The 24,157-nt window shown below is 47.7% G+C and overlaps 1 long non-coding RNA gene across 1 annotated transcript in view; it reads right to left on the reverse strand.

The window, feature by feature from the left end:
- Positions 1-242: 242 nt before the first annotated feature.
- LOC135896260 (uncharacterized) overlaps positions 243-24,157 on the reverse strand; it is a 52,949-nt gene continuing 29,034 nt past the window's right edge. The window contains exon 3 of the long non-coding RNA XR_011507280.1: positions 243-594. This is a non-coding gene — a long non-coding RNA (uncharacterized lncRNA). The remainder of the gene's footprint in view (positions 595-24,157) is intronic.

Raw genomic sequence — 24,157 nt, forward strand, 5'->3', positions numbered from 1 at the left:
ATTTTTAGAGCCAAAAGAAGACACTTCCAGTGCATAAAATGTGCCCTTTCAGTGCGTTCAAAACGCTTCCTAGAAGACATGCAACAACTTCCAGTATGCCCTTCAAGTGCATTTTAGCCTAATATATGGGTGCACGGGCGAGCGTTGCTCGATGCCAGGCACGACAGAGTGCATAGCAGGACCTAGTTATGGTGGCTACACTAGTGTGTCAAACCGCCAATGCATCGAACTATACCCGTTGGTCTCGCCAATGTGGCACATTTATTATTGCAATAAGGATTTGCCCTTAAGGCAAAATTCTTGGTGTGTATGTGTATTATATGTGTTGTGAGCCGTGTTAATAAATTGAAGCAGTGTTTGCAGAATCTGTTGTCATGTATCCCGCGGCCATAGCTGTTTGTCAGTGTAGCAGAGGCCCGCTTGCAGTAGAAGACGCGAGCATTCTGATTTTAAACCAGTACATGTCCATATTAGGTGGTATCTGCTTCCATCACACGAACAGAGCGGTATGGACACGTAGCGACCAGCTCCACCTTGAGATAAGCCAGTGTAAGGGCCACCTCAGCTCCAAGCCTCCTCAGCACTTCCTCTGCCCTAGTAAGGTGAAGGGGGAGGGAGCAGACATACGGTGGAATAAGAGCGCGTGTTCTCCCGGAGAATTTTTTTACGGGCTCGGAGCGAGTTAAGGGAACAGGGTAGGCAAAATTTCCGGAAAAAATCTATTTTTTGTTTTTGTGTAATTTAAAATCTATTCTTTCCTTAACATGGCCCAGTGTTTCATTTGCGCGCACGCGAAATATTTACCTCAATATCGAGACTTTTCGAAACCTAGGCAGCATCCAGCCACGCCCCCTCTGACATGCTCAGGATCTGTGCCTCTCCGAAACTGAAAAAAGTTTTTTTGAGCGCCTATTTTTTGTTGCGTTTAGCAGGAATGGCTGTCACTCATCTGGCGTAGGTACAGGGAGGTCTACACGCGTCAATATCTTCAACGATTTCTACGTTTTTTTTTTTTTTTGTACAGTGTGTACTCACGGCACCTGTATTGTGCATTGGTTGCTTTCATGTTTTATGTGCTAGCAGCTACCCATCCAAGCGGGCGGAGTAAGCCGCTTTGCGCAGAACGCAGAGTAAATTCCTTACGTCGCCTGACATTGCATAGCCTGAGGCATAAGCGTCCTCGCTCTGTTGAAGCCAAACATGGCAAAGCGTTTGCGCGGGCGAATCGCGCTGGGCGCACCGCCACGGATGCAACACTGTCAATGAGGCGTGCGCCTCTCATCTCGCTAACTCATTCGTGACAGGTGCGAGCTTGCGATCCGAGCCGCAGGAACCGCGTTTATATTGCGCTAGCGCCATAGAACTGTTTCATGGTGGGCAAAAGAAGCACCAGAAGGGACTTGTCTTTTCGCACCGTCTTTTCGTCCACCATGAAGCAGTCGTATGACGCTACCGCAAGCGTGACTCAGATGCAACTACTGGCCATGTCATGAACACAGCCATGAGTAGCTGTATTCTATATTTTACCCAGCGCGGCGCTATTTCATTCACGGTGCGCGCACCACGAAAGCCACCCGTGAAGATTGCGGCTACACTCACCTGCTTCTGGCCGTCAGTCGATCACGTGTACCACACACAATATGTGATATGTGACGTAACCGTGACGTAACTATGAAATCAAACACGCATTTGCCGTAACGTGTAACACAAGACGTGTACATAACGCTATAACGTAGGTTGCCTTGTTCATCGCATCTAGAAACGCATCTACTACAGAAAATATAGGATCAATACACCAAATGGCGCAAGAGAGCTTTAAATGTCAGTTTCTGTTGGATCCTGCTGCTACTCATGTAGGAATTCCCGCGAATAGCCGCGAGCAGCTTTTATGGCAGCCCATGCCAAAGATTTGGAGTTGCATGATGCTGGCCTACCTTGGCAAGATTATAAAGCCACTTTAGAAATAGCAGTTGAAAAATACTGGCAGAAATGAATGGAAACATTTTATAAAACCTGTTTTACGAGAACGGCGGAGTTCTCGCCAAAGAAAAACATTTTACGAGGTTATTTTATGTTGCTTGAAAAGTGGTCACACAAGGCTCATAGTTACTGAATATAACCAACCACAACGAACATGCGGCGAATTTTCATACGTGTTAGATTTTAATAACATGTGCCAGAAATAAAAATGGAGGCAAATATATTTTACTATTTTCTTGTGAAAAAATAATCCCTTTCCATCCCATGTTCTTATTGAGCGATGAACCACTTGTGCCATAAGGAGATACTTTGAACTTTTTAAAAGGCACGGGAAGGCACAGGAATTCTAACTGTAGCACATTCCATCTTCTATATTTTTACTTCCACTATTTTACCGCATTTGAAAAACGGCTGCTGCATCATAATCCCAAATCATGTTGATTAGCTCTTACAAAAATCAAGCATCCGTACGGCCCGTCGGAATACGCCGTTTCGTTTTATAAGCCCCTCCTATGCGATCTGCATTTCTTCCACTATTCGCACATGTATAGCCGTTAAAGGTGGCTCGCTCATGCACAAACCGCCCCTTCCTGCGAATTAAACGAGCGTCCTCGCCTGCTGCAGATACCGCGGGAGCGCTCCCATCTTCGATGCTCGAACACGCAGGCGATGATGTAGTCGGCAGATCGGCCGATAGCGTGATGCGGCCGATGCGATAGCAGAATTTGCATCAGCCTTGCCGTCTTTCGTAAGGCGATTGCCATGCCGCGCCGTTAGCCGAGTGGTAGAGTGTCGAGCCGGCACTCGCAAGGACCCACGTTCGAATCCTGGAATCCTGCTCTGCAGCCAGCGACGAGCTGCAGAGCAGAAGGGGTTCGGCGTGGTCCGCCACTTGGACGGCGCGGGGGACAAGGGGATTCTTTGTGCTTTTAGCACAAAGTCTCCTCTAGCGTCCCCCGGGTACCCGAAAGGGCAGGTGCCCGGATTTGTTTTTTATTTCAAGGTCAAATTTTTATTTCCTGATCGCTTGGTTTTCGCGCTAGCGCCATACAGCTGTTTTATGGTGGACGAAAAACAGCGCGAAAAGACAAGCACCAGAACGAGGCTTGTCTTTTCGCGCTGTTTTGTTTTTCGTCCATGAAACACTTGTATAGCGCTAGCGCAAACGTATGAATCACACTGGCCATGTTTATGAACAGATCTGCGGTATTTAATTTTACCTAGCGCGACGGTGCACGCACCACGAAAGACGCCCGTGAAGAACACGGCTGCACTCACCTGCTTCTGCTGGCGCCAGCAATCGCACTGAAAGTGGTTCCAGGACAGAACTCCTGCACTGGTTGACATTAAATGTTTCGTACAGCTACGTTCGGGTGTTAGTTAAATACCCGCATGTATGCTGGGAGTGGCCAGTGTTCACCAAACTAATTTACTTATTGGCGGGGTACCTTCTACTTACTGGGTTGTTTGGAACTTTCTTTATGAAGTGTCTGGGCAACATATTGTAACGCAGGAAACATTTATTTGGCTCATATAAACAAAAAGACGAGAATGGCAGACAAAGGGTATACAGTTGCAGAGGAAAGCTGCCGCCAGCTTCAGTACAACATTATGCTTAAATTATTGAACATAAGCATGCTGGCCCATTTCCTACAGATACTGTTGCAGCAGCGACTTGCGCAATTCGTCCCGCGTCTTCACGCTAGCGACATTCAAGTACCAAGCACTGTCATGTTCATGGCTAACTTTACGGTATTCGCTTCGCTAGAACTAAAGGAAACGCGCCGCGAAAGGTGACGCAGAAGGCTGCACATACCTGGCTGAGCTGGCGAGGGCGGCATCTCGTAGCGCTGACACGGAATACGGCTCCAATTCCCGCGACCCCATAAGTAACACACCTGCCTGCACATTTTCTTTTAAATCTGAGAATAACTTTATCAAGGGCGCGTGCATATTTTACACGTCAATATACACCAGATTTCGTAGCAAGCCATTGTTAACGCATCGCAAGTTTTCAAATGTGAACGCAAATGGTTATTCAGAAGTTTTCTGTTTTGCTATGGAAGCCGTTGTTTGCTTGTAATCTGTCATTTGGTGTTTTTGGCGGTGTAATCATGCAGGAGTATCATACCTGACGCCACAACGAGTCATGTTTTCTTGGTAACAACTCATTTGTTTTGCAAAGCTGGTCGCCCAGTAGACATTCATTCTTCGGGAGCTTTCGTAGTTTTCTAAATCAGGAATCAGCGATTCTGTGTTTAAAGTCGATCACAAGCCGTCTTTTTTTTTTCACTAGTCAGTCTCGCCGTGCTACCTAAGAACACACGAATAAATTCGCCTGCTTTTGAATACTCGTATCCGCGAATTCTGATATTCCCCCAACGCAATATTTTTTTTAAATATTCTTATAAGGCAAAGTAATGTTTCACCACTGACTTCTGATCGTTTGCCAATGTGCTGCAAATGCTACAGTATAAGCCGCAACTCGCATATTCCCGTTTGTGGTCGTCCGCTTTTAACACTTTCATTTGGTGCGAACATAGAATGTCCGACTAGTTCTCTTTCCTGTTCTCTGATCTATCTCAATGTTTTCATGGGCCGATCTCAAAATCCTACACTTTCCCTCAAGCAAGAATCGAACCTGCGATACACGGGCTCCTCATGTGCGGCGTGTCCAGAGGGAAGCGAGATGTGAGCCTACCTGCAATGCCTGGATGGTCTTCATAAATAAATAGCTGCAGCCGACAAGGGGGTGTTCTTTGTCAAGTACGACACCAGCCTCTTCTTGAATAAGACGTTCCCTTTTAACTTAATTGCGGCCATTTCTTTCTCTCTTTTCAGCATAAACTTGATTCATTTTAGGCTACATAAACGACATCATTCGTAAACTTGATTAACATCGAAATACGGGTTAGCTACATCTACATCACTGTCATTTTGTCTTGAGATTCTGCAGTCATCAGCAGTAAGACTGATGGAAAACGTGTTAATTCATGATGGGCAAGCCATTCATTAAAATGAGATTGAGCGGCGGGCTTATTGCGGAGCTCTGATTCGGCTGACAAAAATGAGTCAATGGTTATCTGACGCAAATTGGTAACGATTCCTGAGAAAGGCTCGCAACTAAGAACTTCGCCGTGCAGATCCAGACGTTGAGTACTTCCGCGACATTAGAATACGTAGTTGATAACGTCAGTGGGACATTCGCTTAATAGCCTTTTCGCAAAAGTTGTACTTAACCCACGCCCATATAAATTTAAGCACATATTTTCCATAGATGCGCGGCCATCGTTGCTAAGTCTAATTTTGGTTGCATTTGTAGTTGTGTCACGGTTGAATGCGGAATATCGCATCGCTGGTAAACATCAATCACATATAGTCTGAAGTGCTCCATATTACATATTTTAAGGACATTATTCAGTTTAGCCTGCAAATGACTGATGACGTCAGCCTGATTTTTTACCAAAATGTGAAGTTCGTGTATCCTGCAGCTCGAGACGCTCAGCAGCATAGCGCAGACATTCGCATGTTTAAGAATTGCCTTCTTTCTATACAAAAATTTAACTTCGCCATTTACATTTACCTTTTCACACTAATTTGCCATAGGTTTCCCTACATATTTCATAAACTTGACCTTGTCGGAGTCTGTACTTCGGTCAAGGCAGCGGGCTAAATTATGCACGTTTCGTAAAACAAAGAGTGCTTTGGAGCTCTTGCGTTTGTAATTTAATGCAAAGGCTACATATAACCCAGGCACTTTATAATTCGCGTGCGCATCATTTCAATCTCGCCAAATAAATGACGTACCTTTTCATTTCGCCCAGAACACCCGCAAAACATTGTATGACCCCTGGAAAATATGACAAAAAGCGTGTCCGCGAATTACTTGTAAAGCTTCTATTGAAGACAGAAACGGTATATTTTTGCGAAGCATGGAAGTAGAGATGCCCACCATTTGTGTAAGGCGGAGTTCCATCGCGACGTAGTAGCCGATGATGGCAGTGCGTCACTTGCGAATACTTACGTTAACTTCTCCTTGGGGTAGTTTATTGATATTTCACAAAGCGCACACACAAGGTCGCACAGCTGATCACCCCGAACACTACTTCGAGTATTCATTGTTTGCAAAGTATCTGTGATGCACGCACTCAACTTCGCACAAATATTTGGAATATTGATCTCCCCAATTTACCGAAGTTTTTTGTTATTGATGATGTATGGTGTTTTTTTTTTTGTCCCAACGGTCAGGGATGGCCAAAGAGTGCCAGAGGTGTGTAGAAGTCAATGATGCCATGAGTGACAAGTGTCAGATGTAACGAGGCTAGATAAAGGCCGAAAATATTCCCTGTAAGGTACGTAAACTATGAAAGTGTTTAAATGTTGTCAAGGACGTGTAATGTGACAGATGACCACCACATATACAGCCAAACACGGATATATCAAACCCACATATATCCAATTATTGTCTGTATCGAACTCGTAAATTATTTCCTTGAAAATTCTGAGTTAAAGTATGGAAATTCGTGCGTTTATATCGAACAATATCTTCACCCACCATTGGATATAACACCGCGCGATCTCTGCACCCGCTGCACCCGCGAGCTCCGCAACTCCCCCGGAAGGCTCGGAAAATGTGAGAGCGAGAGGAAGGGAGGCTCGGACTGTACTCCCGCTGCGCACGCTCTCCGACTTGCGGAACTGTTTTTTTTTCTCTCTCTCTCCCAATGTCTCATCCTTCCCCCGCGTTAGTGATCGGCTCGGAAAAGACAGCCAGGAACGAAGGCGCCGACGACCTCCTCCTCCTGCCTTTTTTTTTTTTCTTGTTGCTTTTTCACGAGTTTTGCTCAGCCAACCACAGCTCGTGCCTTTCGTACGTCGCTGTCGCCCTTGGAGGTCATAGAGTTTCCTACAAAATTACTAGAGGGAACTCTGGCGCTAGTGTCTACGTGAGCTACAATGGGGGCGGTTGTCCCAGCATGGGTATAGAGGCTAGAAGGTTATCCTAGTGTCGGGAGCGGGCGCCCTTTCCCGAAGCGCCGGAGAAACCAGTTTGGATGCTTGGCGGAGTAGTTCGAAGAGGGCGCTGCGCTCCTGTGGCGGGTAGAGTTACTGTATATGCTACCAAAGGTAGCGGTAGCATATACAGTAACTAGTGGCGGGTTACTGACGCCAGCCGAAGGAATGCAGACACAAGTCCAACAAGTCGTCGTCAGTTTTGGGTAGCACGTGTACCGACGTAGTTCAGTTTGTTGCAGCCTTTATTTTCGTTGACACCGTAGTGCCACGGCTTGGTGCGATGCGACGTTGAACTTCTGTGATAATGCCTTCAAAAAAAGAGAGGACATGTTTTGTTCCCCTTTGTAAGGGCGGTTACAAGTCGTCTATAGAAAAGGTGTCGTTGTTCCGCGCTCCATCCGACCCTGTTCGCTTGAAGGCATGGGCAAGGAACATCAAGAGAGACGACAAAGTGCCGAGTGAAACTTGTGTTGTGTGCTCTCGCCACTTCGACGAGCGGTTCATCCAAAGGAAGTTCAAGCACGTAATTAATGGCGAGATTGTCGAGCTCGACCGTGAACGTCCGGCGCTTACTGAGGATGCCATTACTACTATTTTTCCCGACGCACCACCTTATTTCACGAAGCAACTACCGAAAAAGAGAGCAGAAAGAAACATGGCCAACAGCGATGCCCCGCCAGCGAAACGCAAGGCTCCGAACAACGACCAAGCTGAAGCCGTCGAAACACAGGCCTGCACTGATGAAACGCCGCAAAGACCGCGCCCGTTGGGAGAAATCGAATTACCGTCGGCATTCTGCAGCAAGATTTCGCTGCCATGTGATGCCACTGTTTTGTGCTTCGCGTGGCACACCGGCACGCAGCCCGGCGATGTCCGTGTCGTAAAACACGTTACTTTTTCGACGTCCACAGAAGCTGCTGCTACGCAGCAAAATTCTCATATTTGCACCGTGTTTTGCCGCGGCATTAAGACAGAAGAGTTCAGTGTAAACAACGAGTGCAATGCTGCCCAGGCATTGAAGAAGGTCGACGAACTACAACTTTGTCCAGGATGTGGCATTGAGCCTGTCACCGGCGGTCTGTGCGTGCAGTTTGGTTCAGAGCACTTCGCAAAAAACTGCCGTGTGGTCAGCCCCGATGGAAAGCCCTGTTTGCACTGCAAGTATACCAGGAAACTTGTTAAAAACCAAATGTATAGATTGAATAAAAAGCAAGCAGACAAATTTCAAGCGTCGCATGGCCAGGAAATCACTTCAATTGTTCCGAACAAAGAAAAGACTGGCGCAAGCACAAAGGAGTGTAGAAGACCTTAGAACGATCAACCAGAATATTTCTTCCACAACTTTGGACGAAAGAATCAAAGGTCTTCCTCCAACGCAACGCCTCGCTGTGAAAGCATGTTTTGAGGCGGCCACTAGAAAGTCAACGAGGGGCATGTTGTATGACAAAACATGGGTGTTGGAGTGCATACTCATGTGCATGAAAAGTCCCGAGCTTTATGAACATGTAAGAAGGCATGAGATACTTGCACTCCCCAGCAAGTCCTGCCTAGACAAACACATGGCTGGATTTAAGAGCTCCTTTGGATTCAATGCTACTGTTTTTGAGGCCATGAAAAAGAAAACTGATGAAATGGATGCATGCGATTGCCACGGTGGCATTGTCTTCGATGAGATAAAGCTCTCGGAAAACATTAGTGTGAAAGCCTCTGGCAAGTTGAGCGGCTTCGTGGACCTCGGCCCATTTAGTGAGGACTATGATTCCACAGTGAGTGACCATGGACTCGTCGTAATGTACCAGCCCTTTCAGGGTAAGTGGCTCAGTTTAACGCATAATTTTTTTTCTGATGTTCAACGGGGCTTACGAATTAATAGATAGTAAGAGCACACAGTTTTTTTTTTTTGTCTGTGTGTGTGTGTATGCCGACATTCTGATTGCCAGTTCGGCTCATAGAAGCAGTATATTTAATTTCGTGAACGCATTGGTTTTGTCTTTTCTCTACAAGTTGGTCGCTTTCCAGTGTGTTTATTTCGCTTTTATTTGTTGACACGAACCTGTTTTTGCAGCACGTATACACTTTCATGAAAAATAAAACGCTCACATTATATTGGCTTTGGTCCGAAGCAAGTTTCTGGTGTGAAATGTAACTTCGCCCGCACTCTTTCGATGCGGTGCGAGCAAAGTCTAGATTTTGAAACATTCTGTGCCTATTACATTGCTCTTCACATTTCGTGTGTGGTCAGAGCTGCATTTTGGCTGCGTTATCAAGGGGCTTTTGTTATCATTTATCAGTCGACCTTGAGAGAGAGATAATAAGTGTGACGTAGAGAGAAAAGAGTAGCTGCGAAACCTGCTGTTGGGGCTCCTTCCGTAATATTGCACTGTCTCTTCGGGTTTGCGATAGGCAGCGCAGTTACTTTCAATCAGCTTATTTGAGGGCACTGCTTTATGATGCGGGTGAGAGTTCACTCACATGGTGTTTTTCATAGTTCGTGAGGTTATTTTCCAGTCGATAAAATTGTACGCAATTAGTATGTGGCTGAAAACACTGCAGTTAGATGTCATTTTGGGATGCCAACAAATGCCTCATTGACACTTTGAAAATTACGAGAGTACTTCTCGAGTTAGATAATTGTAATTACCAAATTAAATTACTGGCTGCTACTCCGCTTTACCAGAAACAATATGCACTAGGTTTTCTTCGAGTAACGGAACTGTTTTTTTTTTTCCTCTTAGTGCATGATAGCTGTGGAACACTCTCTCTTCATCCCTATACCCCTTTCCCCAGTGCAGGGTAGAAAAACGGACATGCGTCTGGTTAACCTCTCTGCCTTTCACTCAGTAACCGTAATGAGGCCAAGCCAGATTCGCTCGAAATCGGATTCAACAGCAGTCATGTGCGGCAGCACTTATGCTCGGACTAGCAGAAAAAAAAAGAGAGGCTGCAGTTTTGCAGAAAGGAGAAGCAGTGTTAGTGATAGCCAAGTATGCGACAATTACACGAAGGAAGATTACACCAGCAAGGGGACTCAGGCTGTGAAATTGAACTGTCTCCTACTATGAGGTCTTGTATATACTTAGCGCCGTCACTTCAGTGCTCAAGTCTTCGAGGTCAAGCGAAGTTTATTGAAGTGCAAGATATATATATATATATATATATATCGTAAGGAACCGCTTTATTCCAGCCGAGCTCGGACTACTACCTCGAGGATTAAACTGTGCTGCTGGTGATGATATATGCAGATGGAAAAGATGTGCAGATGATGAAGTTGAAAGTCAGGCATGTGTTGTGCCCATGCTAATTCTCTCTCGCTGTGGAAGCGGCCGCCTGGCAGCGCGTAAGTACTATAAAATGCGTCAAATATTTGGTTTTAAGCGGGCGACATGCACTATCTCTGTGCCACAGCAACGGGAATCGGGTGGCATTCTAACAAGCGAGACATGGTAATTGACAGGTGATGTCTGCTCAATGACCGTGGAAAGTCGAATAAAACACGAGAAATTTTTGCATAAGCCAGGAACGCATACGGGAGTCCAAAGAACTTCGTCACCAGGAGAAAAAGTCACAGCACAGTGGGTCGAGTCGTTACAAAACTTGCGAGCGTCCTGGAAGACGCCGGTGTTAAGCGGGGCGAGGCGTCTGCACTCTGCGAGGCGAGACACAAACTGTTCCAAGAAAGGAACTGATGGGGGTACAGGAGTCGAAAGGAATGATACATCAAGAATGAAACTTGGTGAACAGCCATAGATGAAGAAAAAATGTTAAAAGCCAGTAGTACGTTGCGTAGCCATGTTATAGGCGAATGTCATGAACGGCAGGATTGCATCCCCGTTCGTGCGGCCAGGGTGGATGTACAGTCGCATGCAATATGACTTGCAACACTCTTGTTCATGGTTGAAGGGGCTCCACGGCTGCGCAGCAGCTCTGACGAGTGAAACAGCAGTTTAATAGACACCACTAATTGAAGCTGTGTTTCGGTCTGGAACTTACCATGTGTCTGCACAGCCGTACAGCCTTGGAGCCCCTTTGACCACGGGCACCGGTATTGCAATTCATATTGCACGTGACTGTACATCGCAATCATGTCAGAGAGGGAATGGTGAAAACACTCCGTCAACCTGTTGGTCTGCGGATGGTAACTGGAAGTCGTCTTGCAAATTGTGTTAGAGGTGCACAGAACTTCGGTAAGGATAGAAGAGAGGAAGACTGCTGCGGTCACTGAGGAGAACGCACGGAGCGCTGCGGTGTAAGATAATGTTGTGTAGAAAGAAATCGGCGATTTCAGCAGCAGTCCCGGATGGTAGAGATGCTGTCTCCGCATAGCGTGTTGGATGGTCTATGGCCGTTGCAATCCAACAATTTCCATGTAAGGTCATGGGAAGAGGACCCTACAAGTCTATTCCAACTACTTCAAAAGGCGAAGCGGGACAAGGCAGAGGTTGTAAAGAGCCAGAAGGAGCTGTTGGGTTTGCTTCGACAATGAACGCAGGGTGCAACATACTTCGCAACGGCTGAAGATGGGCCAGGCCAGGAGCAGCGACTTCATATTCTGTTGTAAGTCTTGTGGTAGCCTAAATGACCAGTCGTCGCATGATCGTGAAAGGCTTCAAGCACCTCACATTGCAGAGAACATGGTATGACCGGGACCCATTTGTTGCCATCGATCTGATAAATGTTTCGATGTAAAACCCCATTGTGCTGCTTGAATTGATTAAGTTGTCGACGAAGTCAGGCATTTGAAGGTGACGAAGAATCTTCCATGCGTTGGAGAATAGTTCAGCAGTATGGGTCGATGCGTTAGTGGGACACAAGGACAGATGGGCTGTCGTGTCTTAGCCATTCGAGGGTTACAATGGGTAAAGCCGATGAAGAGGACTCAGGACGTACACAATCACGGAGAGGTTATGGTGAATCGTCATGATTCGGCAGAGGGTAGCAAGAGAGAGCATTGGTGTCTTGATGCTTCTTTGCAGCCCTGTAGGTGACATTGAAATCGTACTCCTGTAGGTGAAGCACACAGCAACCCAGGTGACCTGATAAATTCTTCAGCGATGAAAGCCAGCACAGTGTGTTATGGTCTGTAACGACTGTGAAATGGCGGCCATGAAGACATGGGTGAAATTTTTGCACTGCCCAACAGCAAGGCACTCCTGCTTAGTTATGCTGTAGTAATTTTCTGCACTGGTTAGTGCACGACTACCATAAGCAATTACTCGTTCTCGGAATGTCTTGTCAGATTGCAGTAGAATGGCACCGAGACTGACTGCTAGCGTCGTTGTGAAAGATGGTGGGCGCAGTCGGATCAAAGTGGCACAGTACTGGGTCTGACGTCAGGGCATGTTGCAAAAGCAGGAAAGCATGTTCACATTCGTCGGACGAAACAAAGGGCGCATTACTGGCGAGGAGTTGATGGAGCGGGGACGTAAAAGTAGCGAAGTTGCATATGAAGTGCCGGAAGAAGCAAGTCCAAGGAAACTGTGCATGTCTTTTTGACGCAGTGGACACAAAATTCGAGGATGGCAGTAAGCTTCTCGGGGTCCGGTCGAATACCTTCTTTTCTGACTATGTGCCCCAGAACTTTGATGGCCTTGCTGGCCAAACTGCATTTGTGTGTGTGTGCATGTGTGTGCGTGTGTGCGCGCGCACGTGTGCGTGTGTTGAGCTGCAAACCAGCATTTGCAAGACAGGCAAGGACTTCATCAAGATGTTGCAAATGATTGAGAACATGGTTGAAAACACAATGTCGTCGAGATAGCACAGACAGGTTTTCCATTTCAAGCTACATAAGACTTATCATGCATTCGAATGTGGCAGGCACATTGCAGAGTCCAAAAGGCATCGCACTGAACTCGTAGAGCCCAAAGGGGTAGCAAATGTTGTTTTTGCTTTGTCGGATTTGGACATCGGTATTTGCCAGTAGCCTGGTCTAAAGTCAAGGCTAGAAAAATATTCAGCACCATGGAGTGAATCTAGTGCATCATCCATCCGTGACACGGGGTAAACATCTTTGCGCACGACTTTGTTCAGCGCACGGTAATAGACGCAAGAACACACTGAGCTGTCTTCGTGACAATTGTAACGACATGAGTGTCAACAGCTCAAATGACAATTGATCCACGAGGCAACAGTTGGGGTTCGATTTGGTTTATTGCAGTAAGCAATGCAGACCCCTCAGAGAAGCAAATAAGGCCAGGGGTAATCAGAATTGCTCGAGATAGGGTATGGTCATAGTGTAGAATGAATACGCCGCCATCCACAATGTTACAGGAGTTGACACCTATAATCTCTTCTCTAGGTGGCCAAAGAACGTAATCGGAAGAGGTGACGAGACGAATGCGTTCCTCGAGGTTAGGAAGAGAATTGCCAGTGGCATCCAGTTGTGTGAGGCTCTGACGACAAGAGATAGAAGCGAACGCCAAAGATAAGAAGTCCCACCCCAAGATGAGTTCATGGGTCACTCACGAAATACCGCAAAAGCAATGTGGTGAAGAATGTAGTCTACGGACACACGAACAGTACACGGTGCGATTGGACGAATAATAACGTTGGCCGCTGCACAAAAAGAAAAGCCGGAGTAGGGCAATTCTTGTGTTTTATAGAGTCCCAAACAGTCACATGGCAATAATCGCCAAACGTCTTGTAACATGGAGCCACCTCAGAATTGCACCAAAGATGATGGATGCAGGCAGTCTTGCCAGATAACCACATTTTGACTATCCTGTATTGTTTGCATTTTTTTGTGCAAAAGGAATTCTCACAGAGAGTTTTATCTTCAGTGGCCTTCAGTTGACGTCATATGCTACAACTACCACATAAGTTAACTCCATAGCACCACTAGGATGGAGACATTGTGTCGTGGGATGCTTCCTTAAAAGTGGACAAGAAGATTCTAAAGGAAAAGAGTGAGATGGTCACAGTAATAACCAAGGCATTTGGCATGGGAATGACCCAGCTATGAAGGTATTATCAGATGTAGACAAGCATATAATACTAAATGGCGCCTTGCACGAGCCCCAAGTGTCAAATGTAATCAGTATTGTGCATTGAAAGGGCCAAAAATGCTTTGTGTATGCAAGGGAACACTATGGGCATTTGATAGCAGTTGCTTAGATGTACTACATTAACAGGAACCAAACAAACTCCCTTAGACATAAGCATGCAGCAAATTCAAGGACTAGATGAAGCTTCAAAGAAGTAACTGCATTTCATGTAGGATAGGTGTGAATGACCTTTGTGCATGGGATCAGTGACAAAAACACTAAATGAATGCAGTACAGTGTGTATCATATCTTGTGCAGACCCAACTAGCCTGGAGTTTCAGCGTTCCTTGTCAGTTCATTTAAATAGGCACTACATTGTTCAAAGCACAATATTGTTCTACAAACAAAACATAATATGCAAGATGTAGCATGCTAACCCTCGTGGCTCAACAACTACTGAACCGAAACCTCAATGAGCAGTGAAGCTTCCTTGTAATTTTCATCATAACCATACTTTTGCTCTTGAAAGTGAACCTCTTTAGTGAATTTGCTTGTGTATTAATTTTTCTTTAGGGGCAAGTATTTTTTATACATGTTAATGTCTCAATCCTGCTTTCTCTTTCCGGAGCTAAACAAAATGCCTCTTATTTCAATTTGATCTTTTGACCTAGGAAGCCATCATCTGGTGCTGTGTACAGCAAGCACATGCTTCGGGCAAGGAGGGAGCCAGCACCATATCTACATCAGCAAGAACCTCGGTGCTCAAAATAAACATTTTCTGTGCAAATAACTGTCTTTTTATACTTCCAGCATGAATTAATAAGTTTATTTTGCCTTCACATGCAGGAATGTTTATAGGAATAAATAGTGACTGTTGAATGCCCAGAAAAGGCCTTGAAGCCATTTCACTTTTACAGTGATAAAGTACATGTGTACTTGAACTCGGTAGTACAGAAACGAAAGGCAAAGTAACAGGAAAAATGCTCGGGGCAGCAGTCGTATAAATGGTAGGTGAACACAATTGTGCTGTCCAGTTTCATTCAGTTTGACCAAGTGTTGCAAGAATTGCCTTCAATATGAATCATTCAGTTTAGCCAGCTAAAGTCGAACTCGTGCAAACTTTGGAATGTCTGCCGAGAATTTTAGCATAAATGGTATGTGTGCATCCTTCAGCAGCACTACAAGCCCAATAAGGTTTTTGCGTTACTGCCCCCCCTCCCTTGGGGTTATTGCAGTGTCTACTTCAAGTGCTTGAGGGTATAATGGAGAATGACTCCAATTTGCTATAAATATGTGCAGTGTTGATGCAGAAATGAGAAGGCTATATAAATATGCAGGACAGGAGCTGGTAGGCCTGGTTATAAGCATGAATTAGAAATTTATAGACCAAAGGCAATATGAATACAATATGTTAAATTACATCCATATGTGGGAACTACCCACATGAAAGGAAAGAAAGTACAATACTTGCAACCTACCAACAGAAACATCAGTCTAGGGAAGGATTCTGTAAGGATCCACTAAGTGGACTATTTCAGCACACACTGATTAGGTAGAGCTCTAAGCTGGTAGAGCAGGTGGCAATCGTCACCGTGGGCTCTTGTGCTCTATTCATTCAGCGTGTACTGGAATGGACAGTCCACTTAGTCAACACTTACAGACTAGCCCCCTAGGGCTATGGAAGCACGCAGTATATTAAGCTTAAGTCTGGATTGCTACCTCCTACTTATGTGGCAAGTCCTCCTGTTTACCTGTTCCTTTCAACTGAGAGCTGAGCACCGCCTAGGTTAAGTCAGAAAAAGCAACCAGCGTCCATAGAATTCAAACTGTTACTATTTGCCCTATAAAAGGGGACAGTGGAGCCTAAAATGACACTTGACTTGGGCCATATTTTTCGCGATATGCCCGAGAATATTGGGATTTCCCATCAATTTTACCCTTCCTACATCACATAGCGAACAACCTGAAAACTTAACACCGTTGCGCAGAGCGATTAAGGGTCAGGATTTGAGCGAGAAAACAACACACGACACCTGAGCACAAACTATGAACTGGTTTATTTTTCTGCAAGTGAAGAGTACATAAAGCCTACACGCATGCACAGGAGTCCTCTTCCCGGTCTACCTACACCCTCTATTGTCAGCGATTATGCTAATCTCTTTATTGCTGAGTGAAATAGATGGCGGCCTGACACATGAGCCCTGTGGGTCCACCTTGAGGTTGTATGCTTCCACAACTTCTCTTTTCCTTTGGTTCCTACTTTTCAGCAGAATCATAGTCTTGTGATAATCATCACTTGATAGTTTGTGCTCAGGTGTCGTGTGTTGTTTTCTCGCTCAAGTCCTGTCCCTTCGTCACTCCGCACAACAGTGTTAAGTATGTTGAACCAACTAGCCCACTGCACAATTTTCCTGAACTTGAAAACAATTGTAAACTAAAGTCTGTGAGAAACGATGTGTTCTGCCATGACATACAGATTTATGCATGATCACTTTGCTATATAAAAATACAATTTTAGCCAACGTTAACGAAGAGCTTCACTTCTGGAGTTCACTTAAATAATGTCTGTGATTCATTGTGACAGTACGAGGTCCTGGAGATGCTACTGAGGAGATATGTCAACATTGAGCCTATTCCTGTTTAATCTATGGATAGATGCCTTCACGAAGAGTTGGAGAAACTGCACAATACAATGTTTTATATTGTCATGTGGTAGTGACGGTGAAGAAAGAACACAGTAGCAGTACTGTGAAAGACAAAACTAGCTTTTATTGGGCGAACCTGTGCCCACAAAACAGGATACGCTTAAAGCACAACAATAGCGGCGAACACAGTCGGCGATCGTCAAAAATCTGATCAGCGGGTCAAGTGTGTCGGCTTTTATAGAGCAGTCGTTGAATGTTCCAGACTAATCGTTCGGACCCGTGTGCCTTCCACAAAGTTCTACACCATTCGCGTTACGTGATGAAATCAGATAACACAAGGTTCGGCGACAACAGACAGCCAGGTAGAAGCATCGATAACTTTCCAGAAACATTGGATACATTCAGGCGCGTCCCTCGCTGTGCGATTACAGTTGTTAAGCGGCGAAACGTGGTCGCCCGATAAAGATAAGTACACGTGTCAATACCCCCCTCTTAAAAAGCATCGACCCGATGCTACATACAAGCGAAATAAAAACACCCGTAGCAAAGAAAACAACAACAAAACATAAGGAATTTCATCAGCGTCCGTAAAAGGGTTTAAGGGCGCACCACGTGGACCACTTCAGATCGTGCGCGGCGCCGCTGTGAATGCGAAATGCCGTCTGGCACGACCTCATAGTCCAGAGCGCCAATACGTCGGATGACCTTGTAGGGTCCGAAATAGCGTCGGAGTAGTTTCTCGCTGAGTCCTCGTCGGCGTATCGGTGTCCAAACCCAAACACGGTCGCCGGGCTGGTACTCAACAAAGCGTCGTCGGAGGTTGTAGTGTCGGCTGTCGGTCCTCTGTTGGTTCTTGATGCGTAGGCGGGCGAGCTGTCGGGCTTCTTCGGCGCGCTGGAGATAGCTAGCGACGTCAACATTCTCTTCGTCAGTGACGTGGGGCAGCATGGCGTCGAGCGTCGTCGTAGGGTTCCTGCCGTAAACCAGCTTAAACGGCGTGATCTGTGTTGTTTCTTGCACCGCCATGTTGTAAGCAAATGTTACGTACGGCAGGACGGCATCCCAGGTCTTGTGTTCGACGTCGACGTACATCGCTAGCATGTCAGCGAGGGTTTTATTCAGCCGCTCCGTAAGGCCATTCGTCTGCGGGTGGTAGGCCGTGATCCTCCTGTGCCTTGTCTGACTGTATTTCAGAATGGCTTGGGTGAGCTCCGCTGTAAAGGCCGTTCCTCTGTCGGTGATGAGAACTTCTGGGGCGCCATGTCGAAGCAGGATGTTTTCAACAAAAAATTTCGCCACTTCGGCTGCGCTACCTTTCGGCAGTGCTTTAGTTTCAGCGAAGCGGGTGAGGTAGTCTGTCGCCACGACGATCCACTTATTTCCGGTTGTTGACGTCGGAAAGGGTCCCAGCAAGTCCATCCCGATCTGCTGGAATGGTCGGCAAGGAGGCTCGATTGGCTGTAGTAATCCGGCTGGCCTTGTCGGCGGTGCCTTACGTCGCTGACAGTCTCGGCATGTTCTGACATAATGGGCGACGTCGGCGGTCAGGCGCGGCCAATAATACTTTTGCTGTATCCTCGAGAGTGTCCGGGAAAAACCGAGGTGTCCAGCGGTCGGATCGTCATGTAGGGCGTGCAATACTTCTGGACGAAGTCCTGACGGGACAACAAGAAGGTAGTTGGCGCGGACTGGTGAAACGTTCTTCTTCACGAGGAGATTGTTTTGAAGCGTGAAGGAAGATAGTCCGCACTTAAATGCCCTGGGGACAACGTCGGTGTGCCCTTCCAAATATTCCACCAGGCCTTTAAGCTCCGGTTCTGCCCGTTGCGGCTCAGCGAAGTCTTCTGCGCTTATCATGCCAAGGAAGGCGTCGTCATCTTCGTCATCTTGCGGCGGCGGGTCAATGGGGGCACGTGATAGGCAATCGGCATCGGAGTGTTTTCGTCCGGACTTGTAGGTTACAGTGATGTCGTATTCTTGTAGTCTGAGGCTCCACCGCGCCAGTCGTCCTGAAGGATCCTTTATACTCGCTAGCCAACACAAAGCGTGATGGTCACTGACGACTTTGAATGGCCTGCCATAAAGATAAGGGCGAAATTTAGCTCTAGCCCAAACGATGGCGTGGCATTCCTTTTCGGTCGTAGAATAGTTGCCTTCCGCTTTTGACAGCGACCGGCTAGCGTAAGATATCACCTGTTCGACTCCGTTTTTTCTCTGGAGTAGAACGGCACCGAGGCCTAGGCTACTGGCGTCAGTATGGATTTCTGTATCGGCGTACTCGTCGAAGTGCGCAAGTACCGGCGGCGACTGCATGCGTCGTTTGAGTTCTTCAAATGCGTCGGCCTGCGGCGTTTCCCACTTGAACTCAACATCACATTTAGTTAGACGTGTCAACGGCTCGGCGATACGTGAAAAGTCCTTGACAAAGCGCCTGTAGTAGGCACACATGCCAAGGAATCTACGCACTGCCTTCTTGTCGGTGGGCTGCGGGAACTTTGCGATGGCAGCCGTTTTGTGCGGGTCGGGGCGTACTCTGGATTTACTGATGACGTGGCCTAGGAACAGAAGCTCGTCGTAAGCGAAGCAGCATTTTTCTGGCTTCAGATTGAGCCCTGATGACTTGATGGCCCCTAGTACTGTGGCAAGCCGCCTAAGGTGATCGTCGAAATTTCCGGCGAATACGACGACGTCATCCAAGTAAACGAGACAGGTCTGCCATTTCAATCCCGCTAAAACCGTGTCCATCACGCGCTGGAACATTGCAGGCGCCGAGCACAGTCCAAATGGCATAACCTTGAACTCGTAGAGGCCGTCTGGGGTGATGAAGGCGGTTTTTTCGCGATCTCTTTCGTCGACTTCTATTTGCCAATAGCCAGACTTGAGGTCCATCGAGGAGAAGTACTTAGCGTTGCAAAGCCGATCCAATGCATCGTCTATCCGTGGAAGGGGGTATACGTCCTTCTTCGTGATCTTGTTCAGACGACGATAATCGACGCAGAAACGTAGGGTTCCGTCCTTTTTCTTCACCAGGACAACAGGGGATGCCCACGGGCTTTTCGACGGCTGGATGATGTCGTCGCGCAGCATTTCCTCGACTTGTTCTCTTATAGCTTCGCGTTCTCGCGGCGAAACTCGGTAAGGGCTTTGGCGGAGTGGTCGAGCGTACTCCTCGGTGATTATGCGATGCTTGGCGACTGGTGTTTGTCGAATCCTCGATGTCGTCGAAAAGCAGTCTTTGTATCGTCGGAGCAGACTTCTCAGCTGCTGTTGCTTAATCACTGGGAGACTTGGATTAATGTCGTAGTCTGGTTCGGGAACCGTGGTCGTCGGGGTAGATGTGGCGGAATCCGAGAGGACAAACGCATTACTGGTTTCCACAATTTCCTCGATGTACGCGATCGTCGTGCCCTCGTTGAGGTGCTTGAACTCCGGGCTGAAGTTTGTCAGCAACACTTCAGTTTTCCCTCCATGCAGTCGAGCGATCCCTCTTGCGACGCAAATTTCACGGTCTAGCAGGAGGCGTTGGTCGCCTTCGATGACACCTTCTACGTCAGCGGGTATTTCGGTGCCGACCGAAATAACAATGCTGGAGCGGGGCGGGATGCTCACTTGGTCTTCGAGCACACTCAAGGCGTGGTGACTACGAGGGCTCTCCGGCGGTATCGCTTTATCTTCTGACAGCATTATTGACTTCGACTTCAGGTCGATGACTGCGCCGTGTTGGTTCAGGAAGTCCATACCGAGAATGACGTCTCGAGAACACTGTTGGAGGACAACGAAGGTGGCAGGGTAAGTCCGGTCATGAATGGTTATCCTTGCCGTGCAGATTCCAGTCGGCGTAATCAGATGTCCTCCAGCGGTGCGAATTTGAGGGCCTTCCCATGCAGTCTTAACCTTCTTCAACTGGGCGGCGATGTGTCCACTCATGACGGAGTAATAAGCACCGGTGTCCACTAAGGCGGATCACGGCTGCGTCGTGTTGAACTGAAACTGGAACGTCGCGTCGTCAAGTCGTCTTTCGTCGGTGTAGTCTTGGCTTGCTGACTTCGTCGGGACGGCGGCATGTCGTCATTAGGTCGTCGAGATGGTTTCTTCATCGACTTCGTCGGCGGCGGAGGATCTTCGTCAGTTCGACGAACAGCAACCGCACCTCCATCGGTTGCTGCTTTTAGTTTTCCGGATATGGGCTCGCAGAGCGGCCCCGAGCTGGACCAGTGTACGGTCGGCGCTGCGGTGACAGGTAGCGGCCTGGTGACGGTGAACGGGATGGTCGTCGAGAGTTCCGCTGAGTGGCGGGTAGGTAATCGGCGATTTCACGTGGGCGCTCGCCAAGCTGTGGACGCGGCGCGTTGACGGCGAACCCTCTCAGTCCCAGGTCGCGGTATGGGCATCGGCGATACACATGGCCGGCTTCTCCGCAGTGATAGCAGAGTGGGCGGTGGTCGGGGGCTCGCCAAATGTCCGTCTTCCTCGCGTAGGTGCGCTGGGCGACGTATTGGCGTGCTGGCTGCGGCGACGGACGACGGAACTGCGGCGTTGCAGGACCCTGGCGCGGTCGCGCAGGGGGGCCTTGACGGCGGGCGACGGCGGCAGCGTAGCTCATTGCCTCCGGCTGCGGTGATTCTGGTTCCACCTCAGGAACTCCAAGGGATCAGTGCACCTCTTCTTTCACGATGTCGGCGATCGAGGCCACTTGAGGCTGCGACGAAGGCAAGACCTTGTGCAGTTCTTCGCGCACAATGGCCCTGATGCTCTCGCGCAGATCGTCTGTGGCCAGTGATTGAATTCCTGCGTAGTGGGTAGAGCTCGTACGGCGGTTGAATTGCCGGTTCCGCATTTCGAGTGTCTTTTCGATGCTGGTTGCCTCGCGAAGGAACTCTTCTACGGTCTTCGGTGGGCTTCGTACCACTGCGCCGAAAAGTTCTTCCTTCACACCACGCATGAGAAGGCGGACTTTCTTCTCTTCGGGCATATCCGGGTCGGCGTGGCGGAAAAGACGTTTCATTTCTTCCGTGAAGATAGCAATGTTCTCGTTCGGTAGCTGCACTCGGACGTCCAGCATGGCTTCGGCCCTTTCCTTGCGCACGACGCTCGTAAAGGTGCGCAGGAAGCCGCTACAGAAGAGGTCCCATGTCGTTAAGGTCGACTCCCGGTTCTCAAACCACGTTCTGGCGGCGTCTTCTAAGGCGAAGTAGACATGCCGCAGCTTGTAGTCGGAGTCCCAGTTGTTGAATGTCGCGATTCGCTCGTAGGTCTCCAGCCAGGATTCCGGGTCTTCAGTCGCTGCTCCATGGAAGGTCGGTGGGTCCCGGGGTTGTTGTAAGATAACGGGGGACGCTGGGGCAGCCATTGAGGTTGTCTTGACCACGATCTTCTTTGTCGCCCCAGGTAGAAGTCCGTGCTCTGGGGGCAATCCATGCAGTCTGCGGCTAGCACGCTGGTCTTGGGCGGTGTCGGTTTTGTCCTCGGGCTTCGGGCTTGGATCGCGGCTTTGCGGGGGCGTTCGGTACATGAACGCACTAGCACCTCCACCAGATGTCACGTGGTAGTGACGGTGAAGAAAGAACACAGTAGCAGTACTGTGAAAGACAAAACTAGCTTTTATTGGGCGAACCTGTGCCCACAAAACAGGATACGCTTAAAGCACAACGATAGCGGCGAACACAGTCGGCGATCGTCGAAAATCTGATCAGCGGGTCAAGTGCGTCGGCTTTTATAGAGCAGTCGTTGAATGTTCCAGACTAATCGTTCGGACCCGTGTGCCTTCCACAAAGTTCTACACCATTCGCGTTACGTGATGAAATCAGATAACCCAAGGTTCGGCGACAACAGACAGCCAGGTAGAAGCATCGATAACTTTCCAGAAACATCGGATGCATTCAGGCGCGTCCCTCGCTGTGCGATTACAGTTGTTAAGCGGCGAAACGTGGTCGCCCGATAAAGATAAGTACACGTGTCAATATCATATGTAATAATTATGCTGTGATAAAGTGTACACGCTGAGCTTAATGTTTTAGAAAAGCTCAAGAAAGGCTCCAGAATAGGTATGATGGATAGGCAACCTTTTATTTGGCTCTCTTCATAGTGAAGTCTAGACGCATCACCTCAGCCACACTTGGTAAAATTTGTGGGCTCGTACTACCCATGCCTTTACTGCACAAGTTGCCTTGGTGCTCCCAGTCTTGACAGGTAACACTTAAGCACCCTCTCATGCACATGTTTGTTCCAAAGCTACAGTTGCTAACTAAAGTAACTCCCACATGCGATTCTGTAACTCTAGACCTAACTGCAAAAACGCATGCAGTACTACGAGTTTGGCATGGAGTCCACATGACATGTGCACAACTTCAAATTTCGTATAGGCAACAGATAACTGGTAACCTGTAACAAAAGAGTAACAAAATGGATGCCAAGGAAAATTCACCCAAAGCCTTAGGCAGGAAAATGAGGTGTTGTGATGAGATAAATAGCAATCACATTTGATCGACTGACTAAAAGCTGGCAGGGGTATTGCATTTGACATGATTGAAATGAGCTGCAGCATGGCATGGTAACTGTGGCAGCCTTTACAATGCCGCGCTCTCTGAATTACACTTGTGTGCACCTATATGCTGCAGCGACCAACTGTTTTTATTCAAGAAAGCCAGGTTTGTGGTTCAGCACACATCATACGCTGGCAAACTCACTGTTGAGTGAACTCCCTCAGATCATCCCATAAGTCTGAGTGAGCCCAGCTGAGCAGTATTTTGGCGAGTTTGAGCCCGAGTGAGCTCGGCTGAGTAGTATATTCTTATGAGTTGAAGTGAGCAGCTAAGTATAATTTTGGCGAGTCTAGATAGGGAGTTCCAATTATTTTGCCAACATATATATGATCCGTGTACTTTCGAAATTCAAGTAGGACACTTGCGCATAGGTTGGAAATTAAGCTTCTCGCCAAGTGACTACTGCAGAAATGATCATAGAGCTAGAGAAGAACGATACGCCTTAATGATGCAGCGTGCCGTGCGGGATCCATGTGTGCAGCGTGCCAGTGGATGGGTGCGTGTTTGGGAAATTAGGGGGTTTCGACCCATCCACAGATAACTTCCATAATACCTTTCTCCATAGTGTATTATTGCGATAGCAGTTTTTGGACACCCCAAGCGAATTTTCGACATCGCCCTGATGTTTGGTTTAAAGTCCAAGTGTGACAAAAATTATAGTGCCCCGTTGCATCCCACATACTGGGGTTAATTGAGAATGAAAGGGTGCGAGGGTGAGCCGAGAAGGATGGCAGCTTTATTCGCGCTGTCCACGTCCCGTGATTAAGCGCGCGCTAGGGTAGGAGAGCGCGCGACGTCTCTTGCCCGGCCGTGCCCGTGCATATGGCTGTCCGCGCGCAGCAGAGTGCATTATACACGGCCCGCGCGTGCCACATTTTTTAAAAGTAATTTGCGGCCGGTGTAAAGGCGGCAAGCCGACGTGGCTGCTGGTTTCACGAGTGTTGGAAGTAGAGATATCTAAGTTTCGGACAAAACTTAGAGAACAGTGACTTCC

The sequence above is a fragment of the Dermacentor albipictus genome, chromosome 7 (assembly GCF_038994185.2).
Source record: "Dermacentor albipictus isolate Rhodes 1998 colony chromosome 7, USDA_Dalb.pri_finalv2, whole genome shotgun sequence".
NCBI lineage: Eukaryota > Metazoa > Arthropoda > Arachnida > Ixodida > Ixodidae > Dermacentor > Dermacentor albipictus.